We start from the raw sequence: 23,683 nt of genomic DNA, 5'->3' as shown, positions 1-23,683 counted from the left end.
CTTATGATTACTAACGGCCCTTAGAACATATTTACAATATTATTAATTCCCTATATCTTGAATAAATAAATATACGTCAACTATTTATGATCCTCTCAAGAAGCTTAGATACCAATATCAATAAATATGAAATTGTATTTGAAAATAATCTAACTACGCCAACTACAATACCCAGCGTGCCCCTCGTTCACTGCACCAAATGTCTCGCGCGCCTCCTGGCGGAGAAATTGGTTTTGGCGCTCGAGCATCTTTAGTTGGTAGCAGCAGCCAGCGGCGCTCCTCGGTGTCAGGGAACAGGTGAGTAGGTGAATATTTATCATTGTCGTTTTTTTTGTTATCTCGGAGACTATATTGTCATTGCAGTGATTCGGTTTCATTTATTTAATCACTTCAAAAAATCATTTATAGTCATCAGTACTTACCCGCACTTTTATTAACGGATGTTGTTTTCGTGTTGCGCGCGAGAGTGAACGAGCTGCCGTTTTAAACGGTGACCGCTGTCTGGCTGATGGGTTTTCTCATCGGCCCTTAAGTGTCATAAGGATAGCGATTTAAATCTCACATATATTGGTTTTATTTTATATTATTTCCGCTTGATGTCTTCTCTGAATAGCGACACAGTCAGTGTGGTGAGATACTGCAGTAACGTTAGTTATATCATGAGATCAGTGAGAACTAGAGACATGAGGCTCCAGTCACTACGGAGATGCAGTGACGGGATTTGACATGTCATTTAATTTATTTGAAAGTGTTTTGAACGATTCTACATGTTTATGAAGGGAACTGCATAGTGAAAAGTCTCAGTTTTAAGATTGTTCAGATGTAGAGTTTTCAGAATTGATGGCCAACTTAATTTTAATGAAAAATCTGCCTGTGTGTGTCAGTGCTTTTCGGGATTTCGAAAGAGGGTCTCACGAATTATTGACTTTCTGTCTATAAGACTTTTTGTGGTATAACGTTACTTGTGATGTAATGTTGACATGCAGTGTTGATGTTTTCCGATAATGTCATGAACACATATTTCCGTCCATTCAATAGGTCTAGAATTTATAGAAAATACAGTAGTTAGTTGTGTTTTGAAGCACCTCCACTATTCTCACAATTTATGTTTGGTTAGAGTTGCTCTATTGTGCAGCTGTGACAAACATTCTTGTGTTTGCTATGGGCATCTGTGAGAAGTTGCTGAATTTTAATAGATGTCCAAAGATTTATTAAGTGCTCACACAAAATATGATATGGCCACAAAGCTGCTTTTTACTTGTACTTATTCTTATTAATTAACAGCGCAGTTGAAAACATTAAAGAGACTGAAGTAACTTAATACTGTTGGTTATTTTATTTTCTAGCCATATTGATTAGTTTTGTATTGTTCTTTATGGTTGGAACTTATAATGTAAATGTATGAAAACTTTTAAGCAAAGGGATCTTTTACCCATTTGGCATGCAACTATTTCTATATTGGAACTTATAATGTTAAACATAATGTAGCCGTCCATAACTTTTTGAGTGTCAGAGTGAATCAGCTTTCATAACTACAGCTTTGCATACAATCTAAAAATATAACTGATCTACACATGCCCTTTCCAGAGGAAATGTTTAGACTTCTATTGCATCTTCATAAGTCAATCAAGTCAATCAGTGCTGGGCGTAGTCAGTCCTCCAGTGACACATCAGATTTCACATCGATTAAAAGAACCCCTTTGGAAAACAAGTCATTTTTAATTTGAAAACTTTCATACTTCTCCTTTCACCAACCAAAATAAAGCTAAAAACAGCCTATCAGCCTAAATCACCCAGTGTCTAGCTATTTGTAGGTAATTACAGCCTCATGTTTTTTTCTGGGTAAACCATCGAAGGAAATAGCAAGTGTGTCTCTGGCATAGACAGCTAAGCTCTCTAGAACACACTGCCCTACATAGAGCTCTCTGCATCTCTACGAGTCTATACTGCAGCAGTCTGATCAGAATAAAACCCCTGCTGTCTCAAATGATATGATTAAATGTCTTTGAGTGTTTTTGTGAGATGCAGCATTTTGTGAGGTTACACCAGCAGTTAAGGCATCTTGAAACCTTTAATCCATCTGTAATTGAGGTGTTTTTATTAGCCATATAGACCTTGACTGGTAATTAAAGTATATCCAAAACAATTAAGTATATCTTTGATCATTTAGGAAAGCATTGACATTATACATCCCAGTTTCCTGGACACATTATCCTCATTGTTCTAACAAAAGCACACACATTCAGATAAAGTCACTATAATTCTGTGATTTGTGATTTGATCGGTAGTCACTAAATTTGATGATGAAATTATGAAACCAATCGCAATTTGATGACGTAAAACCATCAAATTCACCGCCAAAACGTGATACACCGCCAACTCATGTAAACAGTATGAGCCACACATTACTTCATACACACTCTACACTCTACTTACTAAGTGAAACTTAGTAAATCACACAACTTTATTTAGCGCAGGTTATCTAGATTCTAAGATAAGCTTAGGCCTAGATTTATGACCACAAAAAATACCATATTATCCGATTACTCAGTTAATAGTCAAAATAATTGAATAATTACTCGATTACCAAAATGTAGTTTGTGACAGCCCTAGATTAGATAAATTATAAGTAAAATGCACCTGCATTGTTTTGCATTTTGTGCCTTTCAGTCAAATAAAAGATAGTTTTGTCCTTACTCACCTTTAGATTGACCAGTCATATTTTGTTATTGAAGATTTCTTGCAATATGTAAGAAAGATTTTTACAGTAAAATATCCAAAAACCACTAGGCCAGTATTATATATTTTGTTCAGTTGAGTACTTATGTTATCCCAAATGTTTTCAACTAAATGTAAATTGTGAGAAAATTGCATTAAATTTTAACCAAGGAACTAGGACATGTGAGGGATCGTCTGTCCAATGTTTCCATCCAATGTTTTGTTATCGACAAAGTGAATATGCATTAAAAAAAGATTGCGCACTTTGTGGTCTCTAGCTTGTTTTCATCGAATTGGCCCTTTTACCCGATAAAATGGTGTGCGTGATGACGTGAAATCCCTAAAAAACTGCATTGTTGCAAAAGTTTGGTTTCACAAAAAAAAAAAAAAAAAAAAAAAAAAAATGGCCCTCAAGATGTTTCCATACATATTTTCCCTTATATCACAAATTATTTATCTTTCACGTCCCAAATAATTTGTAAAATGCAGAGAGTAATGGGAAGATTGAAATTTACCTAATATTTCCCAAATAAAAGGCTTATTACTAAATTAAGAAATATTAATTAGATGATCACAGAGAAGTGGGCCATATTGTCTGATAGGACTGCATCTGCATTTATGATGAAGCTTATGTGTGTGGACAACAGTGCAGTGCAATTGTCCTGAAAATGTTAGTATCCATTAAAAAGATTGACAGTAGCTAAAAGGTTCGGTCATATAGCAACAATCTTTAACAAAAGCCTTGAACATGCAGCCATTTTCATATTCGGTCTTGTTTCAGAGTTCAATAACATCAAATCGATCAAAGAAATCAAATCTGTGATCTTTCCCCCCCCCCCTCAGAGACAGATGAAGCTGTAACCTAAAAGTTTTATTTTTGTAATATATATCTAACTTTTTTAAATAGCCTAGTTTAGCTTAACTGATGCCATCTTTACAATTCTAAAATTAATGTAGAGCTTTTTGGATACTTTGGAACTTTACATTTTTTTATTTGTTTGAGATAGATATATTAATAAATTGCATTCATAAAATAATTGTATTAACAAGTGTCATGTTTGTGATTTTCAGTGTCATGCTTTTTTTTATTTTTTACTTTGTTATAATCACTGTTTAGATCAATACTTAAAGGAACACTCCACTTTTTTTGAAAATAGGCTCATTTTCCAAGTCCCTTAGAGTTATACAGTTGAGTTTTAACGTTTTTGAATCCATTCAGCCGATCTCTGTATCTGGCGGGACCACTTTTAGCATAGCTTAGCATACATCATTGAATCATATTAGTCCATTATCATCGGTCTCAAAAATGACCTTTACTTAAAAAAGACTTTACTTTTTCAAAGATAATATTTTTCCTATTTAAAACTTGACTATTCTGCAGTTAGATTGTGTACTAAGACCAACAGAAAATAAAAAAATTTGACTTTTATACAGATATAGATAGGACCTATTTTCTCATTCCTGCGTAAAAATTATGAAACTTTCCAGTCGTACCATGGGTTCAGCGGCGCGATGATATAACGCAGTGCCTGAAAGTAGTCCTCAAATAGGTAACTTCCAATGCAACCGGTACTAAGTTTGTGTCTTTGCAGATAATGCAGAGTTGCAGCCGGCAAATTATGTAGTGGATTTACTGTGCGATTAGCCATGGTTCTGTGTGTTGTAAAGAGCTGTGTGTCGAAGATGTATACTACCATCATGTTTCACACAATACAAACGAAAACAAGGAATGAAAGAATCAGTGTTTGACTGCTCTGAACCACTCGATTTTTTGTATGTTTATGTGGCGATAACCGATATATAGAACCAATATTTATTTATTTTATTATTTCTGTAATAGGTTATTTCTGTAATAGGTTATGCTTAATAGGGTGGCTACTGTCCTTAATGATGTTGCATACCTTCCTGTTGACCCTGACCTGGTAGATCCTCACCAGCGTTGTTAAGGCTGTTCCAGGGATGGCTGTGTGTGGTTGCTTGAGTGTATGTGTAAAAGGAAATTACATTACATTAAGGATTTTGCTTACATTGCTCAGCATCGCAAATCCCTCCACAACACCACACTATGTCACATCTCTGGTCTAATCAATGAGACTATTAGAAGAGAACTGATTTCAGTGCATTTATTTTAGTAATAGGGATGATCAGCATGCTGTCAATTCTGTCTGAAAACAGTGGTGACTGAAGTCTTTTAATGAGATTATTAGGGGTGTTGAAATGAATAGTTTCTTTCTTCGATGCACCGGTTATAATGTACTGATTATTTTCTTACGTCATTTGTCACGTACATGCTTTTTTGTGGTAGCATACAATGGCAGAGGGAGGCGAGATGCGAGTAATCAAAAATGCTCCAGCTACTTTAAAAGCCTACATCTCTACACTGTGATTTTTTTTGTTGGTTTAACTTAAAAAAGTAAGTAACCTGGTTGCCTTAAAATTTTGAGTTTATTGAAATTAAAAATTGACTTGATACAATGAAGTAAATTTGTTTAAAGGGTTACTCAGCGTTTAGCATATGGCTTTGTATCAGTAGAAACCCTGGAGTATATTCAAATGATTGTGCTTTCCCCCCTCATATCCCCCTGAGACAAGAGGTTTATGCATTTTATTTCTGGAAAAATTCCTCCTGTGATGCAAATTGACGATATTTGCATCATAGGAAGAATGTTTGGCCAAAGGCTAAAGACTACAGCCAGCAGAGGGAGCCATTTCCGCATGTTTTGAACCCGCGCGTGGGGGATGGAGATCACACTCCGAGCTCAGCTCGCAGCTACAGGCACTCATTTAAAAGGAGCTATGGTGAGCAATGTAAGTCTTTTAACTTCTCAAATTAATTTGTATGAAAGTTAAGCTTGCAAAGTCATGAACTGAAACACGCCAGACTGAACTACCGTTGTGAATGTATGTCGCGAGTATAGTCGTGATTACCTCAGCTCTCATCACAAGAGCTCATCAGCTCATTTATCTCACTCCTGCAGTTAGTGCTGAGTGCTGTGATACTCGCGCGGTGACGTAACGTTAGCCTACATTGTGACTAACGTTTTTTAAACATGCAATATCGTTGACGAAAAAAGACAAGTCTAAAATGTAAGCTGAACATCTCAAATGGAGATTGATAAAATGCAGCTTACTTGTATCATCCGCGAGAGAGAGAGCTCGCATGCATATGGTTGCCAGATTGGACATGTTTAGGTAAAACACCGGAGAGTATACAGGTTTTTTTCACAGAAAAGCTCTGTTTGGGGGATTTAATTACTGAAATCTGGCAACCACATGACGCGGATGATCTAAAAACACCAATAATCAAGTAAGCTGCATTTTATCAATCTCGATTTGAGATGTTTTGCTTAAAGTGTCATTTAGTTGGTCTGTGTTGTGTCAAGACGGTCAGGACTAACGAGCCGCTTTACTGAACTGCTGTGAGCTGTGAGCTGTTGAAATCAGAGCAGAGCTCAACATTAAAATTCATGACCCTTCCAAATAAGGCAAAAACAGAGCATTACATCCTAGGGACAATATATAGGGTTGTAAATGGACCTATAAAACTGTATCTGGACAATTTTTGCCCTTAAATAAGCCAAATACCCTCTATAGATATCTGAGAAGTGAGAACAATTTAACATATTGTTTTAAATCATTCTAGGGCACCTTTAAGGATAGCCTAATGTGGCACACTGATGGCCAATGTTGCTAAATTGTCTCTGACTATATTCACATTGTCTCTGAGTGTATTCACAGAGAACATAACTATGTCATAACTTATATTTTTAAGAAGTAATGAAAGTGTGCTTCTGATTTGTAAAGGTGGTGAACATTTTCAGGTCAAAAATAACAAGCTCTTGAGACAATGGTTACTTTAGCCACATTAGCATAGCACATTCAGAAAGGCGATTTGCAAACACATTATTAAGTGCTGTATTACATGTTCTGGATATGAAATTGGTATTGATCCATATTTGAGAATCAACTTTTGTGCAAATCCTGCATTTCAGGCTTCAAACATAAAGATATAAAACTGTAATTTTTTTGTGAAGAATCAACAACAAGTGGGACACAATCATGAAGTGGAACGAAATTTATTGGATATTTCAAACTTTTTTAACAAATCAAAAACTGAAAAATTGGGCGTGCAAAATTATTCGTCCCCTTTAAGTTAATACTTTGTAGCGCCACCTTTTGCTGTGACAGCTGTAAGTCGCTTGGGGTATGTCTCTATCAGTTTTGCACATCGAGAGACTGAAATTTTTGCCAATTCCTCCTTGCAGAACAGCTAGAGCTCAGTGAGGTTGGATGGAGAACGTTTGTGAACAACAGTTTTCAGTTCTTTCCACAGATTCTCGATTGGATTCAGGTCTGGACTTTGACTTGGCCATTCTAACACCTGGATATGTTTAGATATTGTAGATTTTGCTTTATGTTTTGGATCATTGTCTTGTTGGAAGACAAATCTCCATCCCAGTCTCAGGTCTTTTGCAGACTCCATCAGGTTTTCTTCCAGAATGGTCCTGTATTTGGCTCCATCCATCTTCCCATCAATTTTAACCATCTTCCTGAAGAAAAGCAGGCCCAAACCATGATGCTGCCACCACCATGTTTGACAGTGGGGATGGTGTGTTCAGGGTGATGAGCTCTGTTGCATTTACACCAAACCAATTTTCTGTTTTCATCTTACCAGAGCACCTTCTTCCACATGTTTGGTGTGTCTCCCAGGTGTCTTGTGGCAAACTTTAAACAACACTTTTTATGGAAATTTTTAAGAAATGGCTTTCTTCTTGCCACTCTTCCATTAAGGCCAGATTTGTGCAGTAGATGACTGATTGTGGTCCTATGGACAGAGTCTCCCACCTCAGCTGTAGATCTCTGCAGTTCATCCAGAGTGATCATGGGCCTCTTGGCTGCATCTCTGATCAGTCTTCTCCTTGTATGAGCTGAAAGTTTAGAGGGACGGCCAGGTCTTGGTAGATTTGCAGTGGTCTGATACTCCTTCCATTTCAATATTATCACTTGCACAGTGCTCCTTTAATGTTTAAGTACTTGTAAAAGCTCTGTACTTTTACTTGTAATGGAGTAATATTTGACCATTAGTACTTTTTACCTAAGTATTGGAGTGTACTTTGTCCACCTCTGGCTCCTCACAGTTGTCATGAATGGCATAAAATATTAGCCGTATAGACCAAAACCTATTTTTGTACCAGCCAGGCTGTACGTACACACACACACACACACACACACACACACACACACACACACACACACACACACACACACACACACACACACACACACACACACACACACACACACACAAGCACCATCATCATCAAAAAGATGATTTATTTAACTAATTCCATTCAAAAAGCATTTAAAATGTATACACAGACTGATACATTTCAAATGTTTATTTATTTTAATTTCTCAGAAAATTAGAATATCGTGAACAGGTTTAATATTGAAGACACCTGTTGCCACACTCTAATCATCTAATTAACTCAAAACACCTGCAAAGACCTTTGAATGGTCTCTGAGTCTAGTTTGGTAGACTAAAAGAACATTAATAGAGAGGGGAAGGGAAGGAAAAGATGTGGTAGAAAAAAAGTGTACAAGCAATAGAGATAAACACACCCTGGAGAGGATTGTGAAACAAAACCCATTCAAATATGTAGGAGAGATTCACAAAGAGTGGACTGCAGCTGTGTTAGTGAGTTAGTGCTTCAAAAACCACAACAACAGGCATTGTTAGAAGCGTCTCATCTAGGCTAAAGACTAAAAGGACTGGACTGCTGGCTGCTGAAAGCTCCAAATTTATGGAGATGCAGATTGCATTTTCCAACAAAACTTGGCACCTGTACGCAATGCCAAAGCAACTGGCACCTGGTTAAAGGACCATGGTATCCCTTTTCTTAATTGACCAGCAAACTCACCTAACCTTAACCCCATAGAAAATCTATGGTGTATTGTGAAGATGAAGAGCTGAAGACCACTGTCAGAGCAACCTGGGCTCTCATAACACGCAGTGCCACAGACTGATCGACTCCAGTCCACTCTGCATTGCTGCAGTAATTCAGGCAAAATGAACCCCAACTAAGTATTGAGTGCTGTACATGCTCATACATTTCATGTTCATACTTTTCAGTTGGCCAAGATTTCTAAAAATCCTTTTTTTGTATTGGTAAGTAAGTAATATTCGAAATTTTGAGATACTGAATTTGGGATTGTCATTAGTTGTCAGTTATAATTATCAAAACTAAAATAAATAAACATTTGAAATATACCAGTTTCACTTTTTGAATTAGTGAAATAAATCAAATAATTTTTGATGATATTCTAATTAAATGACCAGCACCTGTATATGTGTGTGTATATATATATATATATATATATATATATATATATATATATATATATATATATATATATATATATATATATATATATATATATATATATATAATATAATATTAGGGCTGTCAACATTAACGCATGCAACTCATTTAAAGTTGTAAATGTGTTAAAATTATTTTATGCAATTAACGCAATTAAATTACATAAGTAAGCTGCGACATTAACGTAATTTGCATCACGCAGTCGATCATAGAAGTCGGGAGTTTATCACAATCACACTGAGCATCTGCACTTGTAACCCTGGTAGGAGGAAATTTCCATTCTATCTAGGGATGGAGAAAACTAAACATTTTTTTGACCGACCACTGAGCCTCATTAGCCGGTTAAAACCGGTTAACCGATTAGTTTAAAATATAAACGCCGCGTGTTGTTGAAGTTGAAGCCACCTTCACAAATGCTTTGCTGCATACCTCGGTTGTAACGAGTGGTTATTTCAGTCCACTTGAATCAGTCGGCCCATTCTCCTCTGACCTCTAGCATCAACAAGGCATTTTCGCCCACAGGACCGCCACATACTGGATGTTTTTCCCTTTTCACACCATTCTTTGTAAACCCTATAAATGGTTGTGCGTGAAAATCCCAGTAACTGAGCAGATTGTGAAATACTCAGACCGGCCCGTCTGGTACCAACAAACATGCCACACTCAAAATTGCTTAAATCACCTTTCTTTCCCATTCTGACATTCAGTTTGGAGTTCAGGAGATTGTCTTGACCAGGACCACAGCCCTAAATGCATAGTTTTCGCCAAAAGCCATGTGATTGGTTGATTAGACAATTGCATTAATGAGAAATTGAACAGGTGTTCCTAACAATCCTGTGAGTGTGTGTATATATATATATATATATATATATATATATATATATATATATATATATATATATATATATATATATATATATATATATATATATATGGTGATTGATAATGGTCTCTGGTAACAAAGTCGCATTGAGGCTCGCGCTGCCTGTCCCTTTGCGAGAGATCGTGAAGAAACAAGTGAGCAGCAATATAAACTTACAGAAGAAACATATTTTTTGTAGTTTTTTTTGTAGTTGTTGATATTTATGATTTATGATATTATTAATAACACAAGTAGACTTTACATTTGTGAATTGTGTAGCATGAATGGTGTAGGCTAATTCAGTAAACAAGTAGCCTAATTAATATTAAGTTACTTACATTTTTAGACCCAAAACACTTTTTTTGTTCTAGGCCTATTTCACACCCATGATTTCACCAACGAAAATAGTTCCAAAAGACAGCAACACTCAGGGTTTTGAATGAATCATTTGAATGAACGACTTGATGACTCACTCATTAAGACGATCACTTGCTGCCCCCTATTGGCGGTTATGTTTAAAAGTATGATTGCATGTTTTTATTTAGAACATCAATCTTATAACAATCTTATAACTAGGGATGCACCGATACCATTTTTCCAGAACCGATCCGATATTAAAAATGTTGAGTGTCGGTCGATACCGATACTAAACTGATCCGATACCAATGCACAAAAGTGAATTAACTGTAGCTGTAAATCTGGTAAAATATGTTACACAAAATATATTCATGAAAAACAAGTAAATATATTTATAGAAATAGGGCCTATATTAGGGCTGGGCGATATGGCCCCCCAAAAAAATCCCCGATTTTTTTCACTAAAAATTCGATTTACGATTTAAAACGATTTTTTCCCCCTCCTACTTAAAATCAATCTGCAGATGACAAAGAAATTGTTCATATCAAAGGTTTATGAATTGATATGCAGATAAAATTAACTTTTATTAACAACAGTAATGTGCAAAAAAAGTATAGGGAAAATTTAAATGTTATGCTCTTATCAAATATAGATTAGCATTGCTTTTCAATAGTCTCACACTGAACTGATCGACAGCTTCAGTGATTATTAAAGGAGCTCTTTACTTTACTGTAATTTAGTCACAATTTGAAGAAAAGTTTAGTTTTTCCTGAGACTGTGACTTCATACTTTTCTTCATACATTAGGGAGTGGAAATCGCTAATAAATCAATAAGTGCTCTTCTGCTGGTTATAGTGGTGGGCATTTCATATCTTTTTTTAAATAAAAATGCTACAAAATGGATTACACATTTTAAAAAAATAAACTAAAAAAAACATTCCACTATTTCTTTCACAAGACCCCTTTAAACTTTTAGTTTTACAAACCATCACATTAAAAATAACATTACAATCGGATATTTAGAGCTTTGAAGTGCTGGAAATAAGTGTGAAGCTCTTGAAAACCATTGGAAAGTGCTTGAATTTCGATCTCAAAAGGTTGTACGAATCCTGAGATAAATAATGACAACAACAACATTAAATCCATGTGGTTTTACAGTAATTCATGGTGAATGTTGGTGATTTGTGACTGAAACCCCTGACCTTCGCTCAGCTCTGTTTGATCTCATCTGATATCTGTGGTTTATAACAGAATTGTGCGCCGACCGCTTCCACTAGATCACAGTAGCGATGGTGTGTTGATTTAAACGGTCTCTCACTGGATCACCAGCGCTGTGTATCGTGTCTGTCACGAGATTGGCCCGCGTGTGAGCTCGCGCTGCGTTCGTGTCAGCGTAGCTTTAAATGAGTATAGCGCCTAGCGCGGTTCCGTTCAGACTTCAAACACACTTTGCAGCGGGTATTGTTAACTGTTCTGTGAAAAACTGAACCAATTACGAATGACACTGTATGTTGACGCTATCCTTGTTGTTTGTGTGTACCTCTGTGGCAAACGCGCGCGGGGAGTGCTGAGCCATTACGGGAGCCCAGAGGGGAGCGTCGGCGGATTTTAAAGAGAAAACCGATTTTCATTCACAAAAATCGTCGTAAACTAAAAACTCGAATTAATCCATAAAATCGATTTATCGCCCAGCCCTAGCCTATATACTAAGAAATTGCATTTATTTTAAATGTATAGTGCATATTTTTAATGAGGCAGCAACATATAGATAGAGCAGAACAAGAAAGGCTATTAATAAGGCTTTCATAGCGCAACAGTAGCATAATACAGAGCGGCACAAAGCGCTTATGCGCATCCCGTGCGCAGGATGATGCGCTTGAAGCAACACGGAGTCACATGCTCACAGCCACAGTCATAGACGCTCACAGCGCGCCGCGCTCTGTCCGCATCGAGAAGTTTAAAACAAGATATAGACGCGTAGTATATCTATGCAGTATTCTTATAAGCCGTTTATTTTAACAGTTTAACATTTCACTTACTGTGTGTGAAAAACAATATAATAACTAGTCCAGTGTTGTGATCTAACTGACACCCGGTAGAAAGTAACACGGTTTACAGCAATAAACGCCAGCAGATAGACATTTTTTTGAGAAACAATAACGTTAGAGCGTTATCTACAGATCAAGCATAATAACAGAAACAATAAATAATCTTGGAAAGTTTCATCGTGTTGAATGTCGTAACCGAACGCGACAGTTTAAAGCTGAATGGAGAGTGACTGACAGCCGCAGTGGAGGGAAGCATTGACGTGAACTAATCTGTACTCGCATTAAATGATGGAATGGCTTCAGAACACTTATAATATAGGCTAGTGCACGAATCGTTGATGCTTTATAAGGTTTTTGTGCCTTTTGTGGGGCGCTGGGGCTTAACAATAACACAGAATATTATGCGCACACACAGTATCGAATTTGGATCGGTCCTGTCTATCCGATACCCGATCCGGCAGATAATGGCAGATCGGAGCCGATACCGATCCCGAGTATCGGATCGGTGCATCCCTACTTATAACATATAACAACAGCTGTATTTTTTACACTTTAAATAATTTAATTTGATTGGTAACAGCACTTATTAAGCTGCGATTAATCATGATTAATCACGATTAATCACATTTTTTATGCACTAATATATATATATATATATATATATATATATATATATATATATATATATATATATATATATATATATATATATATATATATTAAGCGCATGATGTTTATGTGATTAATCGCAGTATATATATATATATATATATATACCAGTCGACCAGTCGATGAATTGCAGAATTGTAAATGTGCATTTTGCATAATATGTCCCCTATAAATTATATGTGAAATTCACTGACGAAATTGCATTGATTGACTTGTTTGTTTATCACAATGTCAGTGTACATTTTGCCTCCTCATGGTTGTGAACAGCAAAAAATGGATGCAACAGTTTAACGTCACGTACATTGCCTGTTGCTGTGTCACACCAGCAGTGTCACACCTGGTTAGGACACAAAGTTGGACTTCTCTGAAAACCAGAGAAGCCTGTTTTGACTTTGGAGAAAGAGACTGACTTTATTCACGACTTGTTTACAGGCAGTCATTCAGTCCTCCTCTGATCATATTTTCCCCTTCTCTCTTGTTCTCTGGCTGCTGTTTGGTTTGTGGGTGGATTAGTTTAGCAGTACAGGAGGACTGAGGGCTGTGACTCTAATTGAAGACAAAAAGACAGGGCAATAGGACATGTTCCAATTTACCTTTGCATCTGGATGGACATTGTATGTGTGAGACCCTAAATGTTTATTTAAAGGTATTTAACCTCTTTGCATCTATGATTTTTCAATTTTCACTCATTAGACTACACACCCCACATGGTGATCCTGACGTAAACACAGCTGATGTTGTCACTGAATCTTTGCTCTAGATGGTTTGCATTTTTTCAAGCCCGCAAGTACACACCCTTTGACTGCTACTGACAATAATTGTTGCACCAGCCTCTTATGTTTTCTGTGAGTTGGCAGATGGAGGTGTGTTTTCAGACAATATACGCTGCTCATTCATTCTGCCGGCTTTTTTTTCCTGCTCTTTGGAAATAATCCTTCCACACTACAATTAAATTTGGGATAAAAGGTAACTGAACCTATTCATTAATTTGTTTTGTGAACATTCTGATGATGGTGATTAGGATAATGAAAGACTGTATTATAGTTGAATGAAGCCTGTTGCATTTTGACTTAAAGAATCTTAAGTGTAGAAGAGAGAGATGGCTTCAGATGTGAAGCCGAATATTTGGCAGGTCTGTGTTCAGACGACAGGAAATGGACTGCATACTTGCTGTGTAAATCTCAGTCAGCCTGGGTAACTGTGTGGAATTTTGTCGCTACATCAGATAGTGAAATGCCACAGCTAATTTCATACCAGCCAGTCTTGAGTTTTGACGTTTCTTGACATTTGAGGACAACAGACAGTGCTTTTTTATTTTAAACTCTTAATTTTTCTATAATTGCTGCTTTTGGTTTATTACATTATAATTTGTTGAACTACTCCAGGATTTACTTTATTTTTTTAAGTGTTATAACCTAAGTAATCAGAAATAAGAAATATTAGTAGTAATACATCTGGTATGGAGTTCTTCACATTCAAGACAGAAAGAACATTACCCTACGATGACAATTTGGCCAGTTTTAATTTTTGATGAGTTAGTACAGGCTTATTTGTTTCAACTAAAAGACAATGTATATTAGGGATGAAACAATACAGTTCTTGGTCCACGGTTCAATACATACCTCGGTTTTTAACCACAGTTTTTCGGTTTGGTTCGTTTTTTTTTTAGTATTCTAGTATTCTTAGGCGACAGGAACAGAAAAGGGTTAAGGAGAAAATGTTTTTATTGCAATACTCTTTCTTTATTTCACTTAAAAGACTTGAAATCCCTTACTTAAACTTAAAACTTTACTTAAAAAACCCTTGTACACATTCCCAGTGTATTGTATAATATAAAATAAATGTATATATATATATATATATATATATATATATATATATATATATATATATATATATATATATATATATATATATATTAGGGCTGGGACTCGATTAAAAAAATTAATCTAATTAATTAGAGGCTTTGTAATTAATTAATCGAAATTAATCGCATTTTAATTGCATATAAATATTTGACCTGAGAACAATGAGAAGTAATTTTTAGTATTTCACATGTATTTTTAGTAATACCATTGACTAATGACTGAATACATAAGCTTAATCAACAAAATATTGTTTATTTATTTCAGTCCAGCAGACCAGTGCAATGTTTGCCATTAAGTGAAGCAAAAGCATATTTGTGGTATTTGAGGCTCGATGTGCTGCAGTGATACGCTAACTCCTTCTTGTATAGCTTGCACACAACCATGCTCTTGACGACGCTTCCATTCTTTCGTTTGTTAAAACAAAATTTCCCATCCACGGGGCCAAGCAAAGCAGTCTCATCAGCTTCTTCATTCATGTTCACTCATGCCCTGCGTCTCAATCAGCTCCCTAGTTCACTAGTCAGGGCACTGATCAGGACATAAGTCAATAGGCTGACTCCCTGATCAGTGCCCTGACTACTGAACTAGGGAGCTGATTGAGACGCACCCATGGTTTGTTGTTGTCGTGACTCCGGAGCGAGCGCTAGTTGGTGTTCCAGTATAATCGGTCCGTCGAAACTCATTCATTGAAAAACGTTCCGTGGTGCAAAAATAAGTGTGGTTACATTTTTTTTTTTTTTTTTGCGTAATTAATTAACGCGTTAAAGTCACGTAATTTATTAATCTTAATGAACGCGTTAAAGTCCCGGCCCTAATATATATATATATATATATATATATATATATATATATATATATATATATATAAAGATTTCAGCTCAGAGATGTCCAGTATAGCATTTAAGTATGAATTTGAATTAATAAATGTAGGCTAAAATTAAAACTACATCTTCAATATACAACAAAGATTAAAAGCTACTGTATTAAAGGTGTTTTTATTCTTTTATTTTTTATTAAAATCATTTTAGAGGTGAACTGTCCCTTTAAGGACAGACTGCGCTGTTGTCAATTGAAGACCTGCTAGCATCTTATAGACACGCAATTTTACTTTCACTTTAGACATAACCGACTGCGTTTATATGTTAACCTGACAGTATTAGCACAGTAAGACTGTCCAGTAATCACGTGTGTTTGACGCTAGTGCGCGCTCAATGCAAAACAGTGCATAGTACACAAATTAAATGTTTAACCGGCAAGGCTTTAAAACGCGGCTAACAACCCTTAACTTTAGTGCTTATGATTGGATATTTGCTCATATCAGCACGTAGACTCACAGGCTCACTTAAACAGAACCGAAATAAACAGATAAATATTTCAAACGTAGAGAAATGGAAATAATTAATTAAATGCAAAACGAAATTCGAAATTCACCAGCGCATATTGAAGCGTGAATGCTGTACCGAACGGTTCAATATTATATTGAGTATTGTGGCATCCCCCTACTTTATAACTATTATTTTCTGACATCTTTTTATCTTCTGTGATTGTTGTCAGCCATGAAGATTCAGCTCTTAGGAGCCAAAGATTGTATTGTGTTGCCGTAGTCTTCTATAAATAATGTAAAATACATTATGTAACATGCAGTGAATCAACAAATAGGACATGTATCTCTTGCATCAAGAGATATTTGGGAATTTAAGTCACACTTACTGAATGAATTTTACTGTACTGCGGTACAAAATATCAAACCAAGTGTCATCTTCAAGCAAATGATGCTAGCCCAGGGGGGCTACTATCCTGCAGAATCTGAAGTTAATTAAGATCTTCAGGATTACTAGACCCCTCTAGGAACCTGTGCTAAGGCATATTGGAGCTAAATTCTGCAAGAAATTAAAGGGGGGGTGAAACACTGAGTTTCAGTCAATCTCATGTCATACTTGAGTACCTATAGAGTAGTTTTGCATCCTTCCTATCTCCGGAAAATCAATTAGTTTTATTATATTTATAAAAGAAATATGGGCTGTACAGAGTCTTTCCGGAAAAAAACGAGCGCCTGGAGGCGTATCGTGTGGCCGGAGCTAAAGAATCACGAGCGCGCCCAGCTATGAGAGCACGTCAGACTAGTGTAACATTATAAATAGAACAACAATGGAGTAACGCATTTGAATGAAGAAGCACGCTTTGTGAGAACGTCCCCTAGGTTTAATGTTTGGGATGGTTTTACAATAAACAAACTGACACCTATATTGGTCAGCTAAACAAATGCATAAAAACACACATCATAGATCGCATGTTCCATTGATAAATTTATTATACACGATCGTGTTGTTTACTGATGTTTACTTACGCGGTGATAGCCAACAACATAGACATTTGAAGCAGTTTTACTCACCGCCTGTTTCCAAAGCACGACCGTGAACCAGGGATGGAAATTAACTTTTTTGTCCACCGGCCACTGTGGCTGGTGGATTTCAAAATCTACCAGCCACTCAATGTTTTTACCAGCCACTTTCTTGTTTTTAACCGACAATGTGTAACTGCATGTGAAAATTAATACTACAAGCTCTACACTACTTAAGCTGTTTATTTAATCTCAAATCTCAATGAAATACTGACATTTTTCACTCTTATACACACAAAAACCATGAACTGATATACATTTCATTAAATGAGTAGGGCTCTATGTTCTCTCTCTTTTTTTTTTTTTTTTACCTGGATGTGGCATTTGGATGATTCGTGATCTTTTATGGCTTCCAGTTTAGGTTTTTAGTACCAACAATGAAACGACTAGTTTTGGCATCTCCTGAAGCGTGTTGACACCACACCGAGCAGAACATTGTCAGTAGGGATGCACCAAAATAAAAATTATTGGCTGAAACGAAGCACTAAAAGAAATTATGCCAATTATCCATTGCATTTATGGCTAATGCTATGACTGTGTAACTTTACTAAAAATCAAGGCATTGCAATTACATTAATTAATATTAAAGTTTCAAATAATAAATCAATTACAAATTATGCAAATATTTATTTAGCACATTGCAACAACCCACAGTATAAAATAAAATTCAAACTAAAATGTTTAACTCGACCTCACTCATGTGTACATTAAATAATAATGTAGGCCTACAGGTCTACTGGCCTGCAGAAAGGTACAGAAATGGAATAAAGTAATCAAATGTGAAATAACTGCATATTTAACTGTTTAAATGAAAGATTAATCCTTACTAAACTTACAAAAGCTATTCAATCAAGAGCAGTGAGTGATGTCCTTTTGTTTGACATTAAACATAGCAGTAAAGGCGACTTCCCCTTTAAGACCTAATAGAAGGATATGCGTCATCTTTCACGACTGTATAAAGTTCACTTAAGGCATATTCAGACTATGTCTGCTAGAATACTCATCAAGATGGACATGTTGGCATACTTTTTGTGTGAGTTTGTCCGTTTAAGCACAAGACTTGAAAGAGAACTCAATATTTGCGTGCTGTGAGACGGGTGCGCGCTTTCGGATGACAGTGACGGATCTTCTCTCAGCGCGAGCACGAGTTCTTATTCGCGTCTTCTGGCACTACATCTGGGTAATGACGGCGAAAACGACTGGTCATATTCGGATATACGGCCGCACTCGCATGCACTGAACACAGTTTATAAAGAGGGGAAACAGGAGCTATTTTTATTTACCCGCCACGGTGGCCGGTAGGTGAAGCGAGTTTACCCGCCACAACTCAAAATCACCCGCATTTGGCTGGTGGCGGGTGCTAATTTCCCTCCCTGCCGTGAACCTTTATCGCTGGGACCACTTCATCAAAAACACACTTCTTCGGTAACATTGTGATTTAGCGAAGTCCTGTGACAGCAGTGACCGTGGAGATCCACTTTTGCGACGCGATTGAAGCGTGATGTTGTGACGCTTCTCGTCATTTGTGCGTTCAAATCGGTTCAAATGCAGCGCTGCCTTCCTGGAATACTAAGTGGGCGTGTAAAGTCGCTTGACGTCACCCATTGGAATAAAGTGGAGCGCGGCCCAAAAGAAGTGTTGCACGGACGAGAGGATCTGCACCCAGAGAGCAGTGTTTATGTGAGTGCATTTGCTCTCTCACGTGCGGACCCTTCCGTGAGATACAAAAACATTCCCATACAAGGACATTCCGACCCGTTGACGTCAAGCAGACTCGTACTCGAAAAAAACTCTACGAAAATTGTGAGAAACTGGAAGGAGTATTTTTGACAGAGAAATACTCCACCAAACATCCAACTTAGTTTTTGAAACTTTGTTCATGTTTAGGATGGAAATCTAAGTCTTTAACAGTGTAAAAAGCTCAGTATGCATGAAACAGCATTTCACCCCCCCTTTAAGACTCTAGTAGGAGGAAGATTGGACATTCCCAGACCTTTTGTCACAATTAACTAGCCATTTTTGCCTTGACATTTAAACAGCTGATTACAAGATTATAGTGGATGCTTTAATTCAGTTCACACAAGTGTCCTATCCCGTTCATTGTGAAAGTGAACCATTAACATTTGACAAGCAAAAAGTGTCCAAATAAATGTATCAAACATCAAACAAAACTCAAGTCTGGGCACATGAGACAAGAGGATTATTTAGAATACACAAAAGTAAATACTAAGAGCCACTTTAAGAGGTGGTCTGGGCCGCCTTACAGTCAAAACTAAGTGCAACCTCACTCGCTGTCTTTTTAGCGTGTGTGTGTGTGTGTGTGTGTGTGTGTGTGTGTGTGTGTGTGTGTGTGCGCGCACGCGCAGCGCTCCATAGAGGGACAATAAAAGATCAGAGTCCATCATTCAGAGACGCAGAACATGCAGGTTAGTGCAGAACATGCAGACGCAATATTAGTTCAGTAATATTTAAATAGTATTTTAGCCCACCGTTTTTCCAGTGAAATGTAGATTTTTATTTTAAATTTGACAAATTTGACAGCCATACTATGCTCTCATCCTTTTTGATAATGATTGTAATTTCCACTCCACTATCTCTTATGGGTACATGTATCATCCATAGTTAATAAGACATGTTTTATATGGCACTATAATAAGGAAATGTTGGTAGTTATTACCCTTGGGCATACTCTGTCCAGTTATGAAAAGAGAGACTATTATACCCTTTTTGTCTTGTGCCTTGTTTTAGCAGAATGTTATATAAATCAACCTTTGTCCCTTCATTATTTTGAGCTTGCTGAGCCTGAAATTCATCATGTGTATTGCACACAATTATAATAATTTCTGCAAGTTACATATTCATATTGGGAGAAATTCCAGCACAAATATATTTGCTAGGGCTTGGTTGACAATATTTTTTCAATTTTACTTGATTCTCTTTTTGATGATCCAGTATTGTTTTTTAAATCCCAAGCATCAATCTTTTAGTCTGTGCTGTGTGAACCAATTATCTCTTCACCTTTACTAGTACAGCAACTAAACATGAATAAGAAGGTATGTTGAAGATGCAGGAGAACTTAACGACAATGACGGGGCGGCAGTGGCTCAGTGGTTCATGTAGGTTGTCTACAAACCAGAAGGTTGGTGGTTCAATCCCCGGTTCCACCTGACCAAGTGTTGAGGTGTCCTTGACCAAGACACCTAACCCCAGCTGCTCCCGACGAGCTGGATGGCGCCTTACATGGCTGACACCGCCGTCGGTGTATGAATGGGTGAATGTGAGGCAAAATGTAAAGCGCTTTGGATAAAAGCGCTATATAAATGCAGTCCAATTACATGTTGTGTAATATTCACGTAATCAGTTTTTCAAACGAAAAGAGATGTCAATAAAACAGATTTTAAACAATGCTGTAACATATTTACCTCAGAAAAGCAAGTCAATGTCTAGCTTGATAGTTAGCTAGAAAAAGAGAGGAGCATTTTTATATATTACATATTCATTAGGCCTATATTTTTTTATTTAACTTGTGAGTGATGTCTCCATTATTTATTATATAATCCTCAATTACAAAATTCATGACATATTTTGAATTGGATTTAATTCTGCTTTCATTTTATTTGTTGTTAAATGTTTTAGTAATCCTGTTGTTTTGTCAATTTGTTTTATTTAATATCTTTTTTATTCATTTTCCTGATGTTTTCCTTTTTCTATGAAGTCCCTCCCTTCAGAAACACGTAACGAGTTCTGATTGGGCCAGCGCTTCCCGTGTTGTTATTGGACAGCAGCTTAGCGCACTTTGCCCGGAAAGGTCACGCCTCTTACCATAACGGGGAGATGCAAGCACTGAATGCACGCTGTTCTCCACGTGGGAGAGCAACAAGACCACGCCCCCTATTTTGCGTGTTCTTGTGGGCGGAGGGTTAGTCAACAAACGGTTCTAGTGACGTCATTACATCCCTGCACTTCCTGCTGTAGTCCAAACCGGCCGTTCTCTGTAGTCTTTGAAAGGGAACTTCTGTTAAAGGGTCATGAAACCCCCCTGCTGCAGCGGTGTTTTTTCACACCTTCGATTTGAAAAAGCTTGTTAAAAGGGGAGTGGTCGACTGTGAAAAGGTGGGATGGTATTGTGTGGAAAGAGGGAATGTTTGCATAAATAGGGGAGTGTCTGTCAGTAGGTGCTGAGCGGTTCTGAGACATGTTCTTGGTTCACGTTGGCATTGTTTACCACAGTGAGATTAGATGAGGGATGAGTACAGCGAATGAGAGAGCTATGAGTGGCGTGCAGCAGAGATCGCAAATCATTCAGCTCTTCAAAGTTCAAACCAGCATAATTCAGTGAGAAATGAAAATAAATGTTATTCTGCATGACGAAATATTTTGCAAACGTGATAAAACTATATTTGTCCAAATATGCACGCTGTTTGGCAAGATGAACAACGCGCCGACTTGATAAGAGAACGTGAACCACCCAACATGCGATGTGATAAGAGATGTGTAATTCTAGATCGGGGTAAAAGCGAAGAGGTTTGAGGCTAGTCTCGACCGCGCATTGCCGTGATGATCCGCGCTGTCTATCACTCGGCAGCTAAATCTATATTTGTCCAAATATGCATCACACTGTTTCACTAAGAGCCCGAACACATGCGGTTTAGTGCATGGCTGTGACGACAAATAAAACGGAGAGGACGTGGCTTTTGTTCATTGGCCTACAGATTACAGATGGGTTATTTTGCACTCCTGACATAGATAGTCAACGCTTGGAGGTTCGGCGTGCGATTCCTCAGGTGAATTTTACTTTACCGAGCCTTTGTAGCAAAGGCTTCCACAGACGGCGCCGGTTACAGCTCGCTCGGCGCCCTTTACGTTACTTCGAATCAGCACAATGCCTAGCTTTCCTCCGTGACTTTTCCGCACGCTGCTTCCAAAACTTCCCCACCATATCTCTACAATAATGATGTAAGACGAGCCTGACAGAAGTGACTGTCTCATGCATATTAACTAAATTATCTTGTATGCATACTACAGCGCAGGGATTGGACTGAATGAGCTTTATGTCATGAATATATATGGAGAATCGCTCGGAGCGGTCGACGTCAGCATGTGCCCAGCTGCCCATACTTGGGCCGAAAAGGCCGTGCCGACGTCAGCATTTGTGACGTTGCTCCGACTAAACTTTTCAAACCGGAAGACAGAAATCGCTCTGAAAAATGCAAAAATAACTATTTTCACATATGCATACCATTAATGAGTACCTTTAGTGTTTTCAATGATGTGCAGCCTATACATATCTGTTTACATCTCAAAAAAAGTGTTTTGGGGTTTCATGACCCTTTAAATAAAATATCTTGCTTGGCATTGAACTTTGAGGTTTATAATTTTACAGGTATTATTTATGCTCTAACAACAACATTACACACTAACTAAAGTTTGAAAGATGGAATCACGAAGAACGGGACCTTTAAACAAATACCCGCCTCGTGAATACCGGGACTTTTATTATGACGGGACGGGAAACAGGGCATGCGCACTGATCCGCTCTTCCAGTCATGATTATAAGCTAAAGCACCTCTGTTTATCATATTAGATACATTTAAGTGTGATGAAAATGATGTTATGACGTTACTCTGTGCGTTCACTTGTTCACACTGCTAAGAGTAAAGCGCTTCTGTCAAATAAAAACCGAAACCGAGGGTATCTCAGATATGACGCGATTGACAGGCGACTAGCTCAAACGCTATGCTGAAATGTCCCGGTCCTTAGTTAAAATTGCAATTTTCTCACAATTTACAAATAGTTGGAAACATTTGGTATATTGTAGGTACTCAACTGAAAAAAATATATAACACCGGCCTAGTGGTTTTTGGCTATTTTACTGCAAAATTACTACATAGTGCACCTTTAAATGTATAATTTTGATGGTGGATTGTAAATCCAGAAAGGCCCATATGACATCATCACAAGCTGCACAAGCCTTTAGAACACACAACAGCGCTTCTCGGTTTGTTTAATGAAAACGGAAATAAGAATGATTTTTGCTGTTTTTTGCCTATACTATGACAGGGGAGTTAAGTTGACAGTAAGCGAAGTTGGAGAGCAAGGGAGGGCGGAATCAGTAAAGGTTCATGAGCCAGGACTCGTTTTGGGACACCCGAAGCGTAATATGTCAGCAATGCCCATGAGGCTATTGCTGCCGACTGAACTCATAGCCTTTAGAAGTTTAATAATCACATTAGGCAGTTTTACGATTTTTATGTTTTTTCATCCCAAAAATATAAGATTAACCTTATTACCTTATTTACTTTAAATCATCATTAACTCATTCCCTGCCAAACACAGAATTTTCCATTATTTGTTAGAGGAAATTTTACCACCAGTTA

The 23,683-nt window shown here is 37.3% G+C and overlaps 1 protein-coding gene across 5 annotated transcripts in view; it reads left to right on the top strand.

The window, feature by feature from the left end:
* Nucleotides 1-139: 139 nt before the first annotated feature.
* Nucleotides 140-23,683, top strand: part of specc1 (sperm antigen with calponin homology and coiled-coil domains 1) — a 175,474-nt gene continuing 151,930 nt past the window's right edge. For 3 of the 5 annotated variants that reach the window (XM_067437984.1, XM_067437981.1, XM_067437985.1), the window contains exon 1: nt 140-297. The gene's annotated coding sequence lies outside the window, so the exon portion shown is untranslated. Of the gene's footprint in view, nt 306-13,880; nt 14,004-23,683 lie in introns of those variants that run through there. The other 2 variants (XM_067437982.1, XM_067437983.1) reach the window with 2 other exon arrangements.

This window comes from Pseudorasbora parva, chromosome 3 (genome assembly GCF_024679245.1).
Source record: "Pseudorasbora parva isolate DD20220531a chromosome 3, ASM2467924v1, whole genome shotgun sequence".
Classification (NCBI taxonomy): domain Eukaryota; kingdom Metazoa; phylum Chordata; class Actinopteri; order Cypriniformes; family Gobionidae; genus Pseudorasbora; species Pseudorasbora parva.
Note: the sequence above shows the minus strand (reverse complement) of the source record. Positions and strands in the feature narration are given on the sequence as shown.